Source organism: Balaenoptera physalus, assembly GCF_965194825.1.
Source record: "Balaenoptera physalus genome assembly, chromosome: 9".
Taxonomy (NCBI): domain Eukaryota; kingdom Metazoa; phylum Chordata; class Mammalia; order Artiodactyla; family Balaenopteridae; genus Balaenoptera; species Balaenoptera physalus.
In genome coordinates, this window is record NC_138888.1 from 38604258 (window position 1) to 38616702 (window position 12445).

The following is a 12445-nucleotide window of genomic DNA, read 5'->3' on the forward strand; positions in this document are numbered from 1 at the left end:
TCGCATTAGTTATGTACTTTTTTCCTTTTCTGGAATGATTTATTAATCATATTTCTCAAATGATAATTAGACTGACAACTCAGATGAGCTTACCTTTTAAGGTTAGTACCACAGCCATTCTCTGTGTTCATCCAAAGTTTCTTGCATGCTGCTCTACTGCACACCTTTCATTTTGTCTTCATGATTCTCACTTTTTGTGCCCCAGCTACAATAGCCTTCTTTCAGTCTTTTATAAGAGGTGTACTTTTGTGCAGAGCCTTGGTACAAGTTGTTCCGTCAGCCTGGAATATTCTTTCCTCTCATCTGTTATATTTCTTTTGCTGCCACTTCTGGACACGTTATTGAAATGTAAGCACTGCATCAGTAGCCTGAGACATATACTGATTATTCTTCTCATCCATTGATCACAAAGCAAGCAGACACCTTGTAGTACTCAAGACAGAGCTGGAGTAGCCCCTTAGAAAGCTTAAGTCCACCATCCTCACCTCAATTTTTATAAAACTGAAGGTCATGGAGATTATACAACTCTCTCATGGTCACTGATAATTGGGGGAGGTCTGAGGATAGAGTTCATGTTTCTTGTGGTGCTTACTCAACTATAATGCACGGCATATCTGTAAACCTTACTGAATTCCTCATATAGATTTTCAGTGCATATTCCAAGCTGGCTTACTTCATCTGACAGAAGAAAGGAAGTAACGTTAGATATGGAATTGTGTTTCAGGTACAGAGCAACAGATGAACTAAAATTAGAACAAAGTTGAACCCCAGAGGATTTTAGGGAAACAATATCTTTGATTCTAGCTATGATAAATTAATAATTATAATTATAATGATAATAACCACTGATATTTATTCAGAAGACATTATATGTCAAATGTAACATGACCATTTAATCCTCAGGACAGCAAAATGAGATAGATACTTTTATTATTGCTATTTATGGAATAGGAAGCTGAGGTTTAGAGAGGTTAGAAATTTGCCTGAATTCACACAGCTATTTATGGTGTAGCTAGGATTCACACTCAGATCTCTGACTCCAGAGGCATGTTAAATACTTCCTTTTGCTGTGTGAGACTAATAGTCAGCCTGGTGTTAATTCAGAGGTTGGGAGGGACCTGTACTAGAACCCTGTTCTGGTTTGGCCCCAGCTACATTGGGTAGGTTAGTTAGATCAGGCCCCAGACTGGGTCTGACTCAAACAGTGCTAAGGTTTAGAGTTATAAATAGCCTTCTGCCTTCTCTCCAGAGGCCCAGTTATTCCTAGACAAATGCCAAAGTTAGCTTCCCCTTCTGAGGTTCATATGAACTTTCAACTACCAATTTCATCATCTATTTGACAGAATATATCACTATGTAAAAATACTTTTTGAGTAATTTGGATGACCGTAAAGTTTAGTTAATTCTTAATAGCTTTGTTAAAAACATGGAGACTTTTTAAAAGTTGGTAAAATAGATAATGTTTTCAAATTGCCAATTGACTAACACACAGTCAAGTTATGTTTTACAATAACATTCATATAATTGTGTTCTCTGGGTCCAACTACCTCCAGAATATAGGAAAATACAAATTTTTCTGCAATAGATTAAAGTTGGTAGAGAGCCTATATACAATTAAATTAGCGTTTACTAGAATACGTAGTTAAAGGAAATTCTTTTTTTTTCAAGTTAGAGAAGGGATGTCAAACTCTCAACTTCTAAACTGTTATACAACCTCAGGGTTCAGAAGGGTTATTGTACTATGTAAGGAATTCTTTCCTATTAGTTTAACCACATTTTACTGCTTCTGTCACAAACATTTGAGAGGGTTTGACGTTCAAAATTTAGAGCAAAAATGGTCATTTATTTTATGCACTGCTCTGCTTTGCGTAAGAGTACCCATTGTTGCTCTCAAGAAAAAAAAATTTTTAAATTCACAGCCAGAATGTTTAATAACTGTGCACACGAGTTAGATAACCCAGAGCAACAGATGATGAAATTAAGACAAGGAGAGGATGCAACCTCCATATCTGTGTTTATCTTGCCAAAACCAGAAGTGGCTACTCTGGCCTAAGTGGAGATGACTTGGGGGTGGGGGAGGAGGAAGAGGATGAAGCACTAGGTTCAAAGCTTCATCACTTCTGGGTTACGTTCTCCTGATCAAGAGGAGCAATGACCACATACAGAATATCATTTTTAGCTCCAGGAACACATTTTAAAATTGACATTGACAAACCAGTACATTCAGAGGAGGAGGACCATGATGGTAAGAGGCACAGTGAAATGAAAAGACTTGTGCTCAGGTCCTTGAAGGTTTGGATTTTCTCATTATGTAGCACTAGAGGACAATGAAGAGACCCACGGATAAAAGTCTGGAAGCCACAAAGAGGCAAAATGTTGGTGAAATATAAGGCAAAACATAACCAACCATTGAAATGATATCTAGAACTGACTCTTCTGACTCAAAACAAAGCAGGGAAAAAAAAGAAAAATAGAAAAGAAAACCAATGAAAGAAAAATAACACGGCCTTGGATTTTCAAGCAATAGAAGGATGAGGACTATGTTACACACTACACCATATTATGCAGTCAGCAAAATCTGGGCTGTGGTATCCTCTACAGCACAAACAACCCAGTTCCTTCAGATAAGTTACTACGAGCATAAGGAGATGCCAAGGAATCCTGCAGATGAAAAGAAACATAAGAACAGAGCAACCCATTACAAGGTATAGAATTGTTAGATCATGATTCAAACAAACTTTAAAAAGATCTATGAAATAATTGGAAATTTAATAGGCTCTGGATGTTGGGTGATATTAATAAATTATCATATTTATGGTGGGATAATAATATTGTGGTTATATTTTATTTTATTTTTTTAATAGAATGATTTATTATCTTTTTGAAAAATACCAACGTGTTCCAAAATGAGCATATATGTTTCTAACAAGCAAACACATTTTCAATTTATTCATATTTTGTCAGGTTTTGACAAGACTTCTTATTTGGCAGAGTAATTTCAAATAATGTCAAAAGAAGGATTTTAGCCAGATTCTTATATTCCTTTTTTTTTGAATTTTTGAATTTTATTCTATTTATTTTTTTATACAGCAGGTTCTTATTAGTTATCCATTTTATACATACTAGTGTATATATGTGGTTATATTTTAAAACTGCTTATTATTTGGATATACACATACTCAAATATGGATGAGATGATATGATGCTTGAAATCTGCTTCTACAGAGTATGCCAGAGAATAATGAGGTGTGGGTGGGGTAGGATTGGCCAGGAATTGATTACATTGGGACTGATGATGGGTACATGGAGTTTCATTATAATTTTCTGTCTACTTCTGCAAATATTCAAGCTTCTCCATAATAGTTAGAAGGGAAAAGAACAGAGCTGACGTTTTTAGTGAAGTAAATAACTTTAAGAAAAAAAATTTTTGTAATGCATATAAGGTCAGTGACTCTACTGGCCACCAAATTTATTCATAAGTGCAAATTACCCCCTAATTGAACAGTCTGCAGTTATTGAAATGGAAACCAAAAAATGCTCATATTAGACAGAGGGGTCCAGATATCTACATTTGTAACAACAGACCAGGAAATAATGATTTTCAAATATGTTCATTATAATGTGGGAATCTGTTGCTTAGTTTCATAACATCTCTCAACATTATTAGTGACATGAATTAGAGAAATTAGTGAGCAACAGATCATTTCCGAGATGGTCCATGTGAAAACCTGAGGAAAAGTTAAAAACCTAAGGAGTCAATATGATGCAAGAAAAATAGTCCTAAAAATTGCTATGGTCAGGAACATCATGTTTATTATCAGGGTCTTAAGTGCCAAAGTCTTGCAAGAATATGTCTTTTAAATATCACAGAAATTCTGAAAGGCTGAAAGGCAGATATTACATAAACCTGATCAGTCTGACTCTAAACATCATCTTCTTTACTGCTCAAGTTGAATTTAGAAAAGAGAAGAAAGAGTGTGAAAACCAGTGTCTTATATAGTTAATTAAAAATCAGAGAGAAAAAGTAGTGCAGAACTGAGGGAAGTCAGCATTAAAATAATTAAAGGCAGTGTGATAAAGTAGGAAGTGTGTGGAGTTTCAAGTCAGAAATCCTGTTTAAGCACTAGCTTCACTACTTAACCATAGGTGGTCTGGGAGGGGCCATACACTAGTTGGCTAACCTCGGTTAATAGTGAATAATATGACCAGAGGAAACTTTCCAACTTTTACACGGTCGTGCTAATTTGCAAATTATATATATATTTTTAGCTGTTCAAAGCATCCATGATGCAAAATAGGTAGTGAAAGTGGACAGAAAATATATCTTTGTAGTGTTATCTCTAGTTGGGTTTCATTACGAAGCTTTTCCTTATAGCTTTTGTTATTATTTGTAATATTGACTCTTTCCCCCTCCTCCCGGCCCATCCCTAAGCACACAGTACCCATGGAAAATGTTCTGTTTGTTAGCTTAAATACTTCTTAATTTTTTTCCTATTTATTTTTGGTCATCACTGGGACTGTAATTTAAAAATCATTCTACTTTTACAATACAAAAATGAATTGAGGCTATTCCAGCTATTATTCTAAAGGCTTAGGAATCCTTAGAGTTAAAGCCTCCAATGCTGTTTGCATTAATTTTTAATCAGTTAACAATGTTAAAGATGAGAGAAACCTAAAATGGTACAACTAAGCAATTTTAAAATCATCTACATTGACCTTTGGGTTGAATATATCAGTTTGAAAGAAAATGCATAGATAGTTTAGATTTTCCAGCTAAGTTTCTGGTTTTATATTTGCAGAGTTTAAAGCATTATTATTTTCTTTTCTTCCTTCAAATAAAAAGAAACCCTTTGGGGACATGCTTGATGTATTTTAAAAATGTATATTATCTAAAGTAACACATTTTAGAAAGAGCAAATTAGGGGAAAAATTTCATCTGGTAACTATGCATTATCATCATACAATAATTCCAAGTTTATGGAGTTTAGGTTCTATTCAACTTAAAAGTTCTAGGAAGATCCATCAAAGTTAAGTTTTTTGCTCTCCCCAGTTCCTATTTTCTCTGGATAATATGAGTACCATGCATAATTTCTGATAGGAAGCACTTATTTGAATGTCACATAATAATGTATTGCCCCAAGTGAGGGTTATGCAGAGATAGATGAACTTCCTAGTCCAAAATGATAGTATTTTCCATCTTCAAAGGAAGTTGAAAAGAATATCCTTGGCAAATGTGTAATGAATAAAGTCCTGCTTCTTTCTCTACAAGTTATGCTCTCAAAAGATCTAAAGATCTCCACATCTCCATGCCCGAAGTCAAGCTGTCAAAGGCTCGTGGAATTTATGATTTTGAGAGATCCTTTGGGATGTAAATGAGCTGTTTCCTCATAAACCACAGAATCTGTCTCTCTTATAAAGTAGTTGAATATTACATTTAAATATATATCGTTTAGATAGTTTCTAACTTAGTTTCTGTGACAGGGGCTGGGGCATGTGGTCTTTCCTTAAACAAGTTAAAGATACAATCTTTTGGGCTTCCCTGGTGGCGCAGTGGTTGAGAATCTGCCTGCCAATGCAGGGGACACGGGTTCGAGCCCTGGTCTGGGAAGATCCCACATGCCGCGGAGCAACTGGGCCCGTGAGCCACAACTACTGAGCCTGCATGTCTGGAGCTTGTGCTCCACAACAAGAGAGGCCGCGAGAGTGAGAGGCCCGCGCACCGCGATGAAGAGTGGGCCCCACTTGCCGCAACTAGAGAAAGCCCTCGCACAGAAACGAAGACCCAACACAGCCAAAAATAAATAAATTAATTAATAAAAAAAAATACAATCTTTTAACCTAGAAGAGCAAAGATAATTATTGTTTGGCAACCTGCTTTGTACAGGGGAAACTTGGTTTGTTTTTCACACAGCATGAGGCTAAAGCTCACTGTGATAGACCTGTTTTATCCTTGCTACTCATTTGTTGCATCATTTCCTCTCCGTGACACAGGTTACTGAAATGTTGAGAAAAATTAAAGAAAGAAAGAGCTCTTAATATTTAAAATTTTGTTTTAAAAATGTTTGAGGGCATTAGTGAGCTTGCGGATGTGAAAGAATCAGTTTCCACTTATTTATACTACTTTCAAAATACATTTTTAGCAAGGTTTCCTTGGAAAATTTATTGTTGCCTTTTAAAATAAAATCATCATGTGATTAAGAGAATTTTCTGTTTGTGGTAGACATTTGATACAATGTCACGACAAAAATGGCAAATATTAAGTGACACTCTTTGACATTCAGTGCTAGAGCTATTATTTTTGTCTGTGGTTATTCTTATTTAACTTATGTATAATTGGCTGGGGGAAAAAGAGTGTACTATAAAATCTATAAGTTGCCAAAGGATGGTAAAACTCCATGCTTATGAATTTAAATCTGGAGAAGTATTAGGGGTTGCATTTAGAGAAAAGCAAACAAAGTACATTCATTTGAAATATGACAAAATTTTAGACTCTATGGTATTAACTATCAACCTATAACTAGATGTATAAAGCAGTAGGTCATATAGAAAGCTCAGTTGTAGTTGATATTTTAGCACATGTTACATACCAGGCTGAATGCCAGACAATGGGAACATGAAGAAGAATAACACAAGGTCGCTGACTCTAATATAGTAGATTAAAAAACAAGCAGGAAAGAGGAAAACTAAGAGTAGACAGATTTAAAAACGTATGACTTCAGTAAGGATTTATGAATGATGAGTGTTTAATTTGGTTTAACAAAGTCATGCTGTTGTTCATATATCTTATGATTAGTGAGCACACCTTGAAACTTGCTGAAAATAACTTTAGAATGATAGCGTCCTGTTCTTGACTCTGATCATTTACAGCGCACATGCCGTTGTTGGGAAGGTGAAATGGCTGGCCAAGGGGTAAGGAGATCAAGAGTAGGTTTGCTCAATGTAGAGATGAAGAAAAAAAGAAATGGGTGGTAGGTGAGAATTGGTGGTTTGCGGGATGAAACCCTAGGATGACCAAGGTGTGGAGTTACCTGGCTAAGAAATTTGGTAAAAATCCTCTATTTTTGTTAAGGGACCCTATTGCTCTAGTATTGAAAAAGTTGGATGTCTCACGTGCCTGATTTATTCTAAACTAGTTGTTTATTTTGATCCCTGTTTTTTGGTTTTTTTCCTCTCCTATTTAAGTGTTCTCCCACTGTTTGTATTTCCATTGTTGCTTTTGATCCTCAAACACTCCACTTTGAGCTTAGTTTGTATTCATGGAGCCCTATTTCCAGTTCATGAAGAAATAATGAGATAATGCTAACTGTGAGACAGGTATTCACTAAATAAGTTTCTTCAGGTTAATAATGAGAAATCAGCTATAAAGAATTAATTCTATGATCAGTGTTGTTCTAAGTACTATAAGAACTAGTGTTAATAGGCCGGTGGTCTTGTCAAGGTATCTTATAAGGCCAATGAATTAAACACTGAAGCGAGGCAAGAGGGTTTTAAAGAGGCTAAGGAAAAGCTTTTTTCAAGGAAAAGATAAAGAGACATGATCCTTAGTCTGAGGTTCAGAAGATGTGACCAGGAATCTTTAATCTAGATATAACTAGATTGAAGCAATAAGTTCACAGAACCCTCTAGAGACTTTGTTCATAGTGACTGAAAGAGTTGTATTAGAAATAATATTATAGTTTTGAAAGTTGCCAGATCATTTCGGCTATCTCTTGAATTAGGTAGACAGGTTTAACTATTAAGTTTCTTCCCAGTCTCTCTAGATTTGAAATGGCTTGTAGATCTTGGCTAGAATGATTCTAGCGTGGGTCCCTATCTTTGAGTGACACAGGCTCTCAGTACCCAGGTGTTTTGGAACAGGATATTTTATCTTTGTCCCATCACTCTGTTATTCACCTGTGGATGCAGAGGGGCGAAACTTCTGATATCTTGAAGGATATTCATTCATTTAAGAAGTACTTACTTGTATATATTTGGGGTATCTTTGTTAGGTCTGAGGGTGAAATGTGAAATATATATAAATCTAGTGCTCAAGGAAAGATGAAATAATTGTATAAGTAACTATATGATACAAGTTCGGAAGTTCTAAGTTGCCTAAAGGAAGTACAGATAAAATTATAAATATAAAAATTGTGAGATAGATTTTTTGGTTTCTTATCATTCAAATTTAAAGTAGACAATATTTACACATATGAAGCAACTGGAGAATAAATTAATAGATAACAAATAAACAAATTAGGGTTATGAGATATGATTATCAGGGAAATCTGAGAAGCAGGAGAACAGATGGACTTGGTTGACCAGGGACTGTTAAAAAGGAGTAGAGTTTAACTTAAAACTCGAAAGATCTTTCTAAATGAAAGGACAGGAACATAAAAGAAAAGCAAATAATTAAGTTTTTCACCAAAAATCCCTAGATGCTAATAGTCCCAGGTTAATTTATTTAACAAACAATTATTTGATATATGTTCATTAAATTAACATCTTGCCCTCATGATCTATGCTGGGGAATCAAAGCTGGAGAAGACACACTCTACTGACATTTGGGGCAGGAAAAGTCTCTCCCAGACACTGCAGGACAATTACCATACAGTAGCACCCCTCACCATGATTTTGACTGAACAAACAATCCCAAACGTTTTCCAATAGAGATGCTAAACCACACCCCAGTTAACAACAAACAAGAATCTAAGACAAAAGTGAGCAAAGGTGCTAATAGTTGTGAAGGAGCTAGCATCAAAGTACTCAATTATGAGAAATTCCTGGCTTAGTTATCTTCCAATTTTATACAGAAGATTCTTTTTAGGTCAATATAAAGGATTTGCATTGCTAGGAAGGTTTTCTTAATAGTCGTTAATCAGTTACCAACTAAGAGTTATTATACCAATATTAAAGATAGCCATCTTGTTCAATGATTAGAAAGTTATTTGGAATAGAATGAAATCCTTTCTGAAAAGGAATTATGTTTGGTTGCCTAGATTTGCTATTTGTAATTCCATAGTAGAAAGATAAAAACAAGATAATTTTAAGGAAGTGTGGGGCAAAGAGATTCACAAACTAAATGCAATAACACAATTTCCCCTTGAGAAAAATCAGTGAAAGGTGATGGCTTATTTTCTGTGTCCTTGAGCTAATGAGTTGAGAAATGACAGCATAATTTGAGGAGAGGCACAGGTGGAAGCAGCTCTGATGGGTAAACTGAAAGTCAGTACTTTGCAAATTGCCTCATATAGCTTAACAGAAGCTAAATTATAAACTTGAGGGTGGATTGCATTTTTTTACCTGATAGTCACCCTACATTGTGGCATATTGAATTCTGAGTCTGCTTAGGGACCTCCAATGTTTTTTTAATCCTTTGCTACACTACCAAAAGGGCAAATGTGTTTTCTAATCATGTAGGAACTCAAAGTTATGTTGTTACATAACACTGATCTAGAAGCCAAAATGCACAAGAACACTATCTACAGGTGAATAAATAATTAGGTAACTGTGGCAATTTTTTTTAAACACCTTTATTAGAGTATAATTGCTTTACAATGGTGTGTTAGTTTCTGCTTTATAACAAAGTGAATCAGCTATACATATACATATATCCCCATATCTCCTCCCTCTTGTGTCTCCCTCCCACCCTCCCTATCCCACCCCTCTAGGTGGTCACAAAGCACCGAGCTGATCTCCCTGTGCTATGCAGCTGCTTCCCACTAGCTAGCTATTTTACATTTGGTAGTGTATATATGTCCATGCCACTCTCTCACTTCGTCCCAGCTTCCCCTTCCCCCTCCCCGTGTCCTCAAGTCCATTCTGTACGTCTGTGTCTTTATTCCTGTCCTGCCCCTGCGTTCTTCAGAACCATTTTTTTTCTTTAGATTCCATATATATGTGTTAGCATACGGTATTTGTTTTTCTCTTTCTGATTTAATTTTTTGAATAATATTGTTCCACTTGGTTTTCAAAAGACACGCCATCTCATCCATTCAGTGTGAAAAGAAATAACATGAGTCATCACAGTTTTTTAAATGTTTTAAATTTTTTCTTTAAAATTCTTTTGTAAAATATAGACATGGAAAGCTGCATAAATCATATATGTTTATATAACATTTACTAAACATTAATGGAGTTGACAAACACAAAACCAACACCCAGATCAGAAAACAATACTTTCATCACCTCTGAAGCATAGTCCCATCTGCCCACCAATAGACTGACTCTCACTGACTTTGCTTGCCAGTCAAGACATCTATTTCTCCAGCCCTTCTCCCATAAGGAAAAACTATTCTTACTCTTTCAATAAAAATCTTCTTGCTTTGCTTTATAGTTTTATAACCTCCACATCTATAAACAATATAATTTAGTTCTGCCATGTTTGTTATTTGCATAAATGAAACCACACAGCATGTGTTATTCTGTGTCTTGCTGCCTTAATTCAACACTGTTTGTATGACTCATCTGTTTTGTTGTATGTAGCTGTACTTTATGTTATTCTTCTTGCTGCACAGTATTCCACTGTATGAATGTCATTATTTATCCACTGGAATTTTTTTAATTTGGTGCTTTTATGAGCAATACTGCTATGATCATTTCTCTTTTTTTTAGTTTTATGATGCTATGGTTCTACTAACAATGTATATTTATTTCATGGCACTATGCTCTGTGATGAAAAGGTGAATTAGGCATGAAGAAGATACCTTGTTCACTCAAATTGGGTAGCATGTGTATTATCATTTAGCTTATCAAATTCTATTATTATCTAATTGAAAAACATGGAGAAAGGATGACCTCAATGGACATCTACTAGAAATGCTCCAGCTTGTTTTTCAGAAGAAATTGACCTAGTCCTATGAGATATATATGATGGGTATTTGGAGGAGCAGGGAGAGAATAAATAGAATATAAGGACTTCTCAGAGATAAAGAAGTAATCCCCTAAAGATGATGTGGTACATATATACAATGGAATACTACTCAGCCATAAAAAAGAATGAAATAATTCCATCTGCAGCAACATGAATGCAACTAGAGATTATCATACAAAGTGAAGTAAGTCAGAAAGAGAAAGACAAATACCATATGATATCATTTATATGTGGAATCTAAAAGATGACACAAATGAACCTATCTATGAAACAGAAATAGAATCAGGGACGTAGAGAATAGACCGGTGGTTGCCAAGGGGGAGGGGGGTGGGAGAGGGTAGGAGTGGGAGTTTGGGATTAGCAAATGCAAGGTGGTATATATAGAATGGATAAACAACAAGGTCCTACTGTATAGCACAGGGAACTATATTCAACATCCTGTGATAAGCTGTAATGGAAAAGAATATGAAAAAGAATGTATATATATGTATAACTGAGTCACTTTGCTGTACAGCAGTAATTAACACAACATTGTAATTCAACTATACTTCAATAAAAAATAAATTAAAATTTAAAAAAGAACTAATCCCCAATGTATCTGAGACTGTATAAGCAGCAACTCAAGAATTGTCATTTAGACCTGTCATAACCTGGCATAAAAAATATTCAAAAATATTTATTGACTATTATGTCTCCTCATTGCCAATCGTTGTGCTTGGAGCTGGGCCAGTAACAACAAAAAATAGTCCCTGTTTTCCCAGAGTTTATGCTGACATAGAAAACTTATGTCTGATGACTAGAATACTCATCCTCACCAGGTTCTGCATGTTGATCTCCTTGCTGGCACTGGTGAGGATGATGAAATTCTTCCTGGTTGGGCTCCCTTTTTCTAGGATTCCTAGTACATTCCTATTCATGGACACAAGCATTAGTTAGTCTTGAATGACATTTATTCGGATATTGCTATTTTTCACATTCAGGCAAGACTGAAGTTTCCAGTTCTACTCTTCCTGCTTTTAGATCAGGACCTCCTGTCTTTAAAGGTAGTCTGCTTCAGAAATTTAATTTTATCCATTTCATGTTCATTTTGTCAGCTGAAACTCTCAAAAACGCTTAGAAAGTGTACTGGTTGTGGCCAGGGAATTTAAGCAACTTTCAATGTTTAAGATCCCCACACAATACTTTGCTCTACTAAGCAGGCCTAAGCAACACTTTGTATTGAGAAATGCTCACAAAATGTCTACTGATAAAGAGTAGAGAGAATATTAGTTATGGTATGCAAAATAATGGCCCTCAAAGATATCCATGCCCTAATCCCCAGAACTTGTGAACATATTATTTAACCTGGCAAAAGGGAATTTGCAGGTGTGATTAAATTAGGGACCTGGAGATAAAGAGATTATCTTGTATTATCTGGGTGGGTCTAATCTAATCATATGAGTCCTTGAAAGTGGAGAATCTTTCCTGGTTGTGGTCAGAGGGATATGTGATGTTAAGACTTGACCAGCCACTGTTGGCTTTCAAGATGGAGGAAGAGGCCATGAGCCAAGGAATGTGGTAGCCTGTAGAAGCCAGAAAGCGTAAGGAGATGAATAG

The 12445-nt window shown here is 35.5% G+C and overlaps 1 protein-coding gene and 1 long non-coding RNA gene across 15 annotated transcripts in view; one reads left to right on the top strand and one right to left on the bottom strand.

The window, feature by feature from the left end:
• The window catches only part of LOC309666976, a 28258-nt gene extending 15821 nt beyond the window's left edge, over positions 1-12437 (bottom strand). The window contains exon 1 of the long non-coding RNA XR_014267441.1: positions 94-12437. This is a non-coding gene — a long non-coding RNA (uncharacterized lncRNA). The remainder of the gene's footprint in view (positions 1-93) is intronic.
• TRDN (triadin) overlaps positions 1-12445 on the top strand; it is a 376317-nt gene that overhangs the window by 2188 nt on the left and 361684 nt on the right. The gene's annotated exons all lie outside the window — the stretch shown is intronic.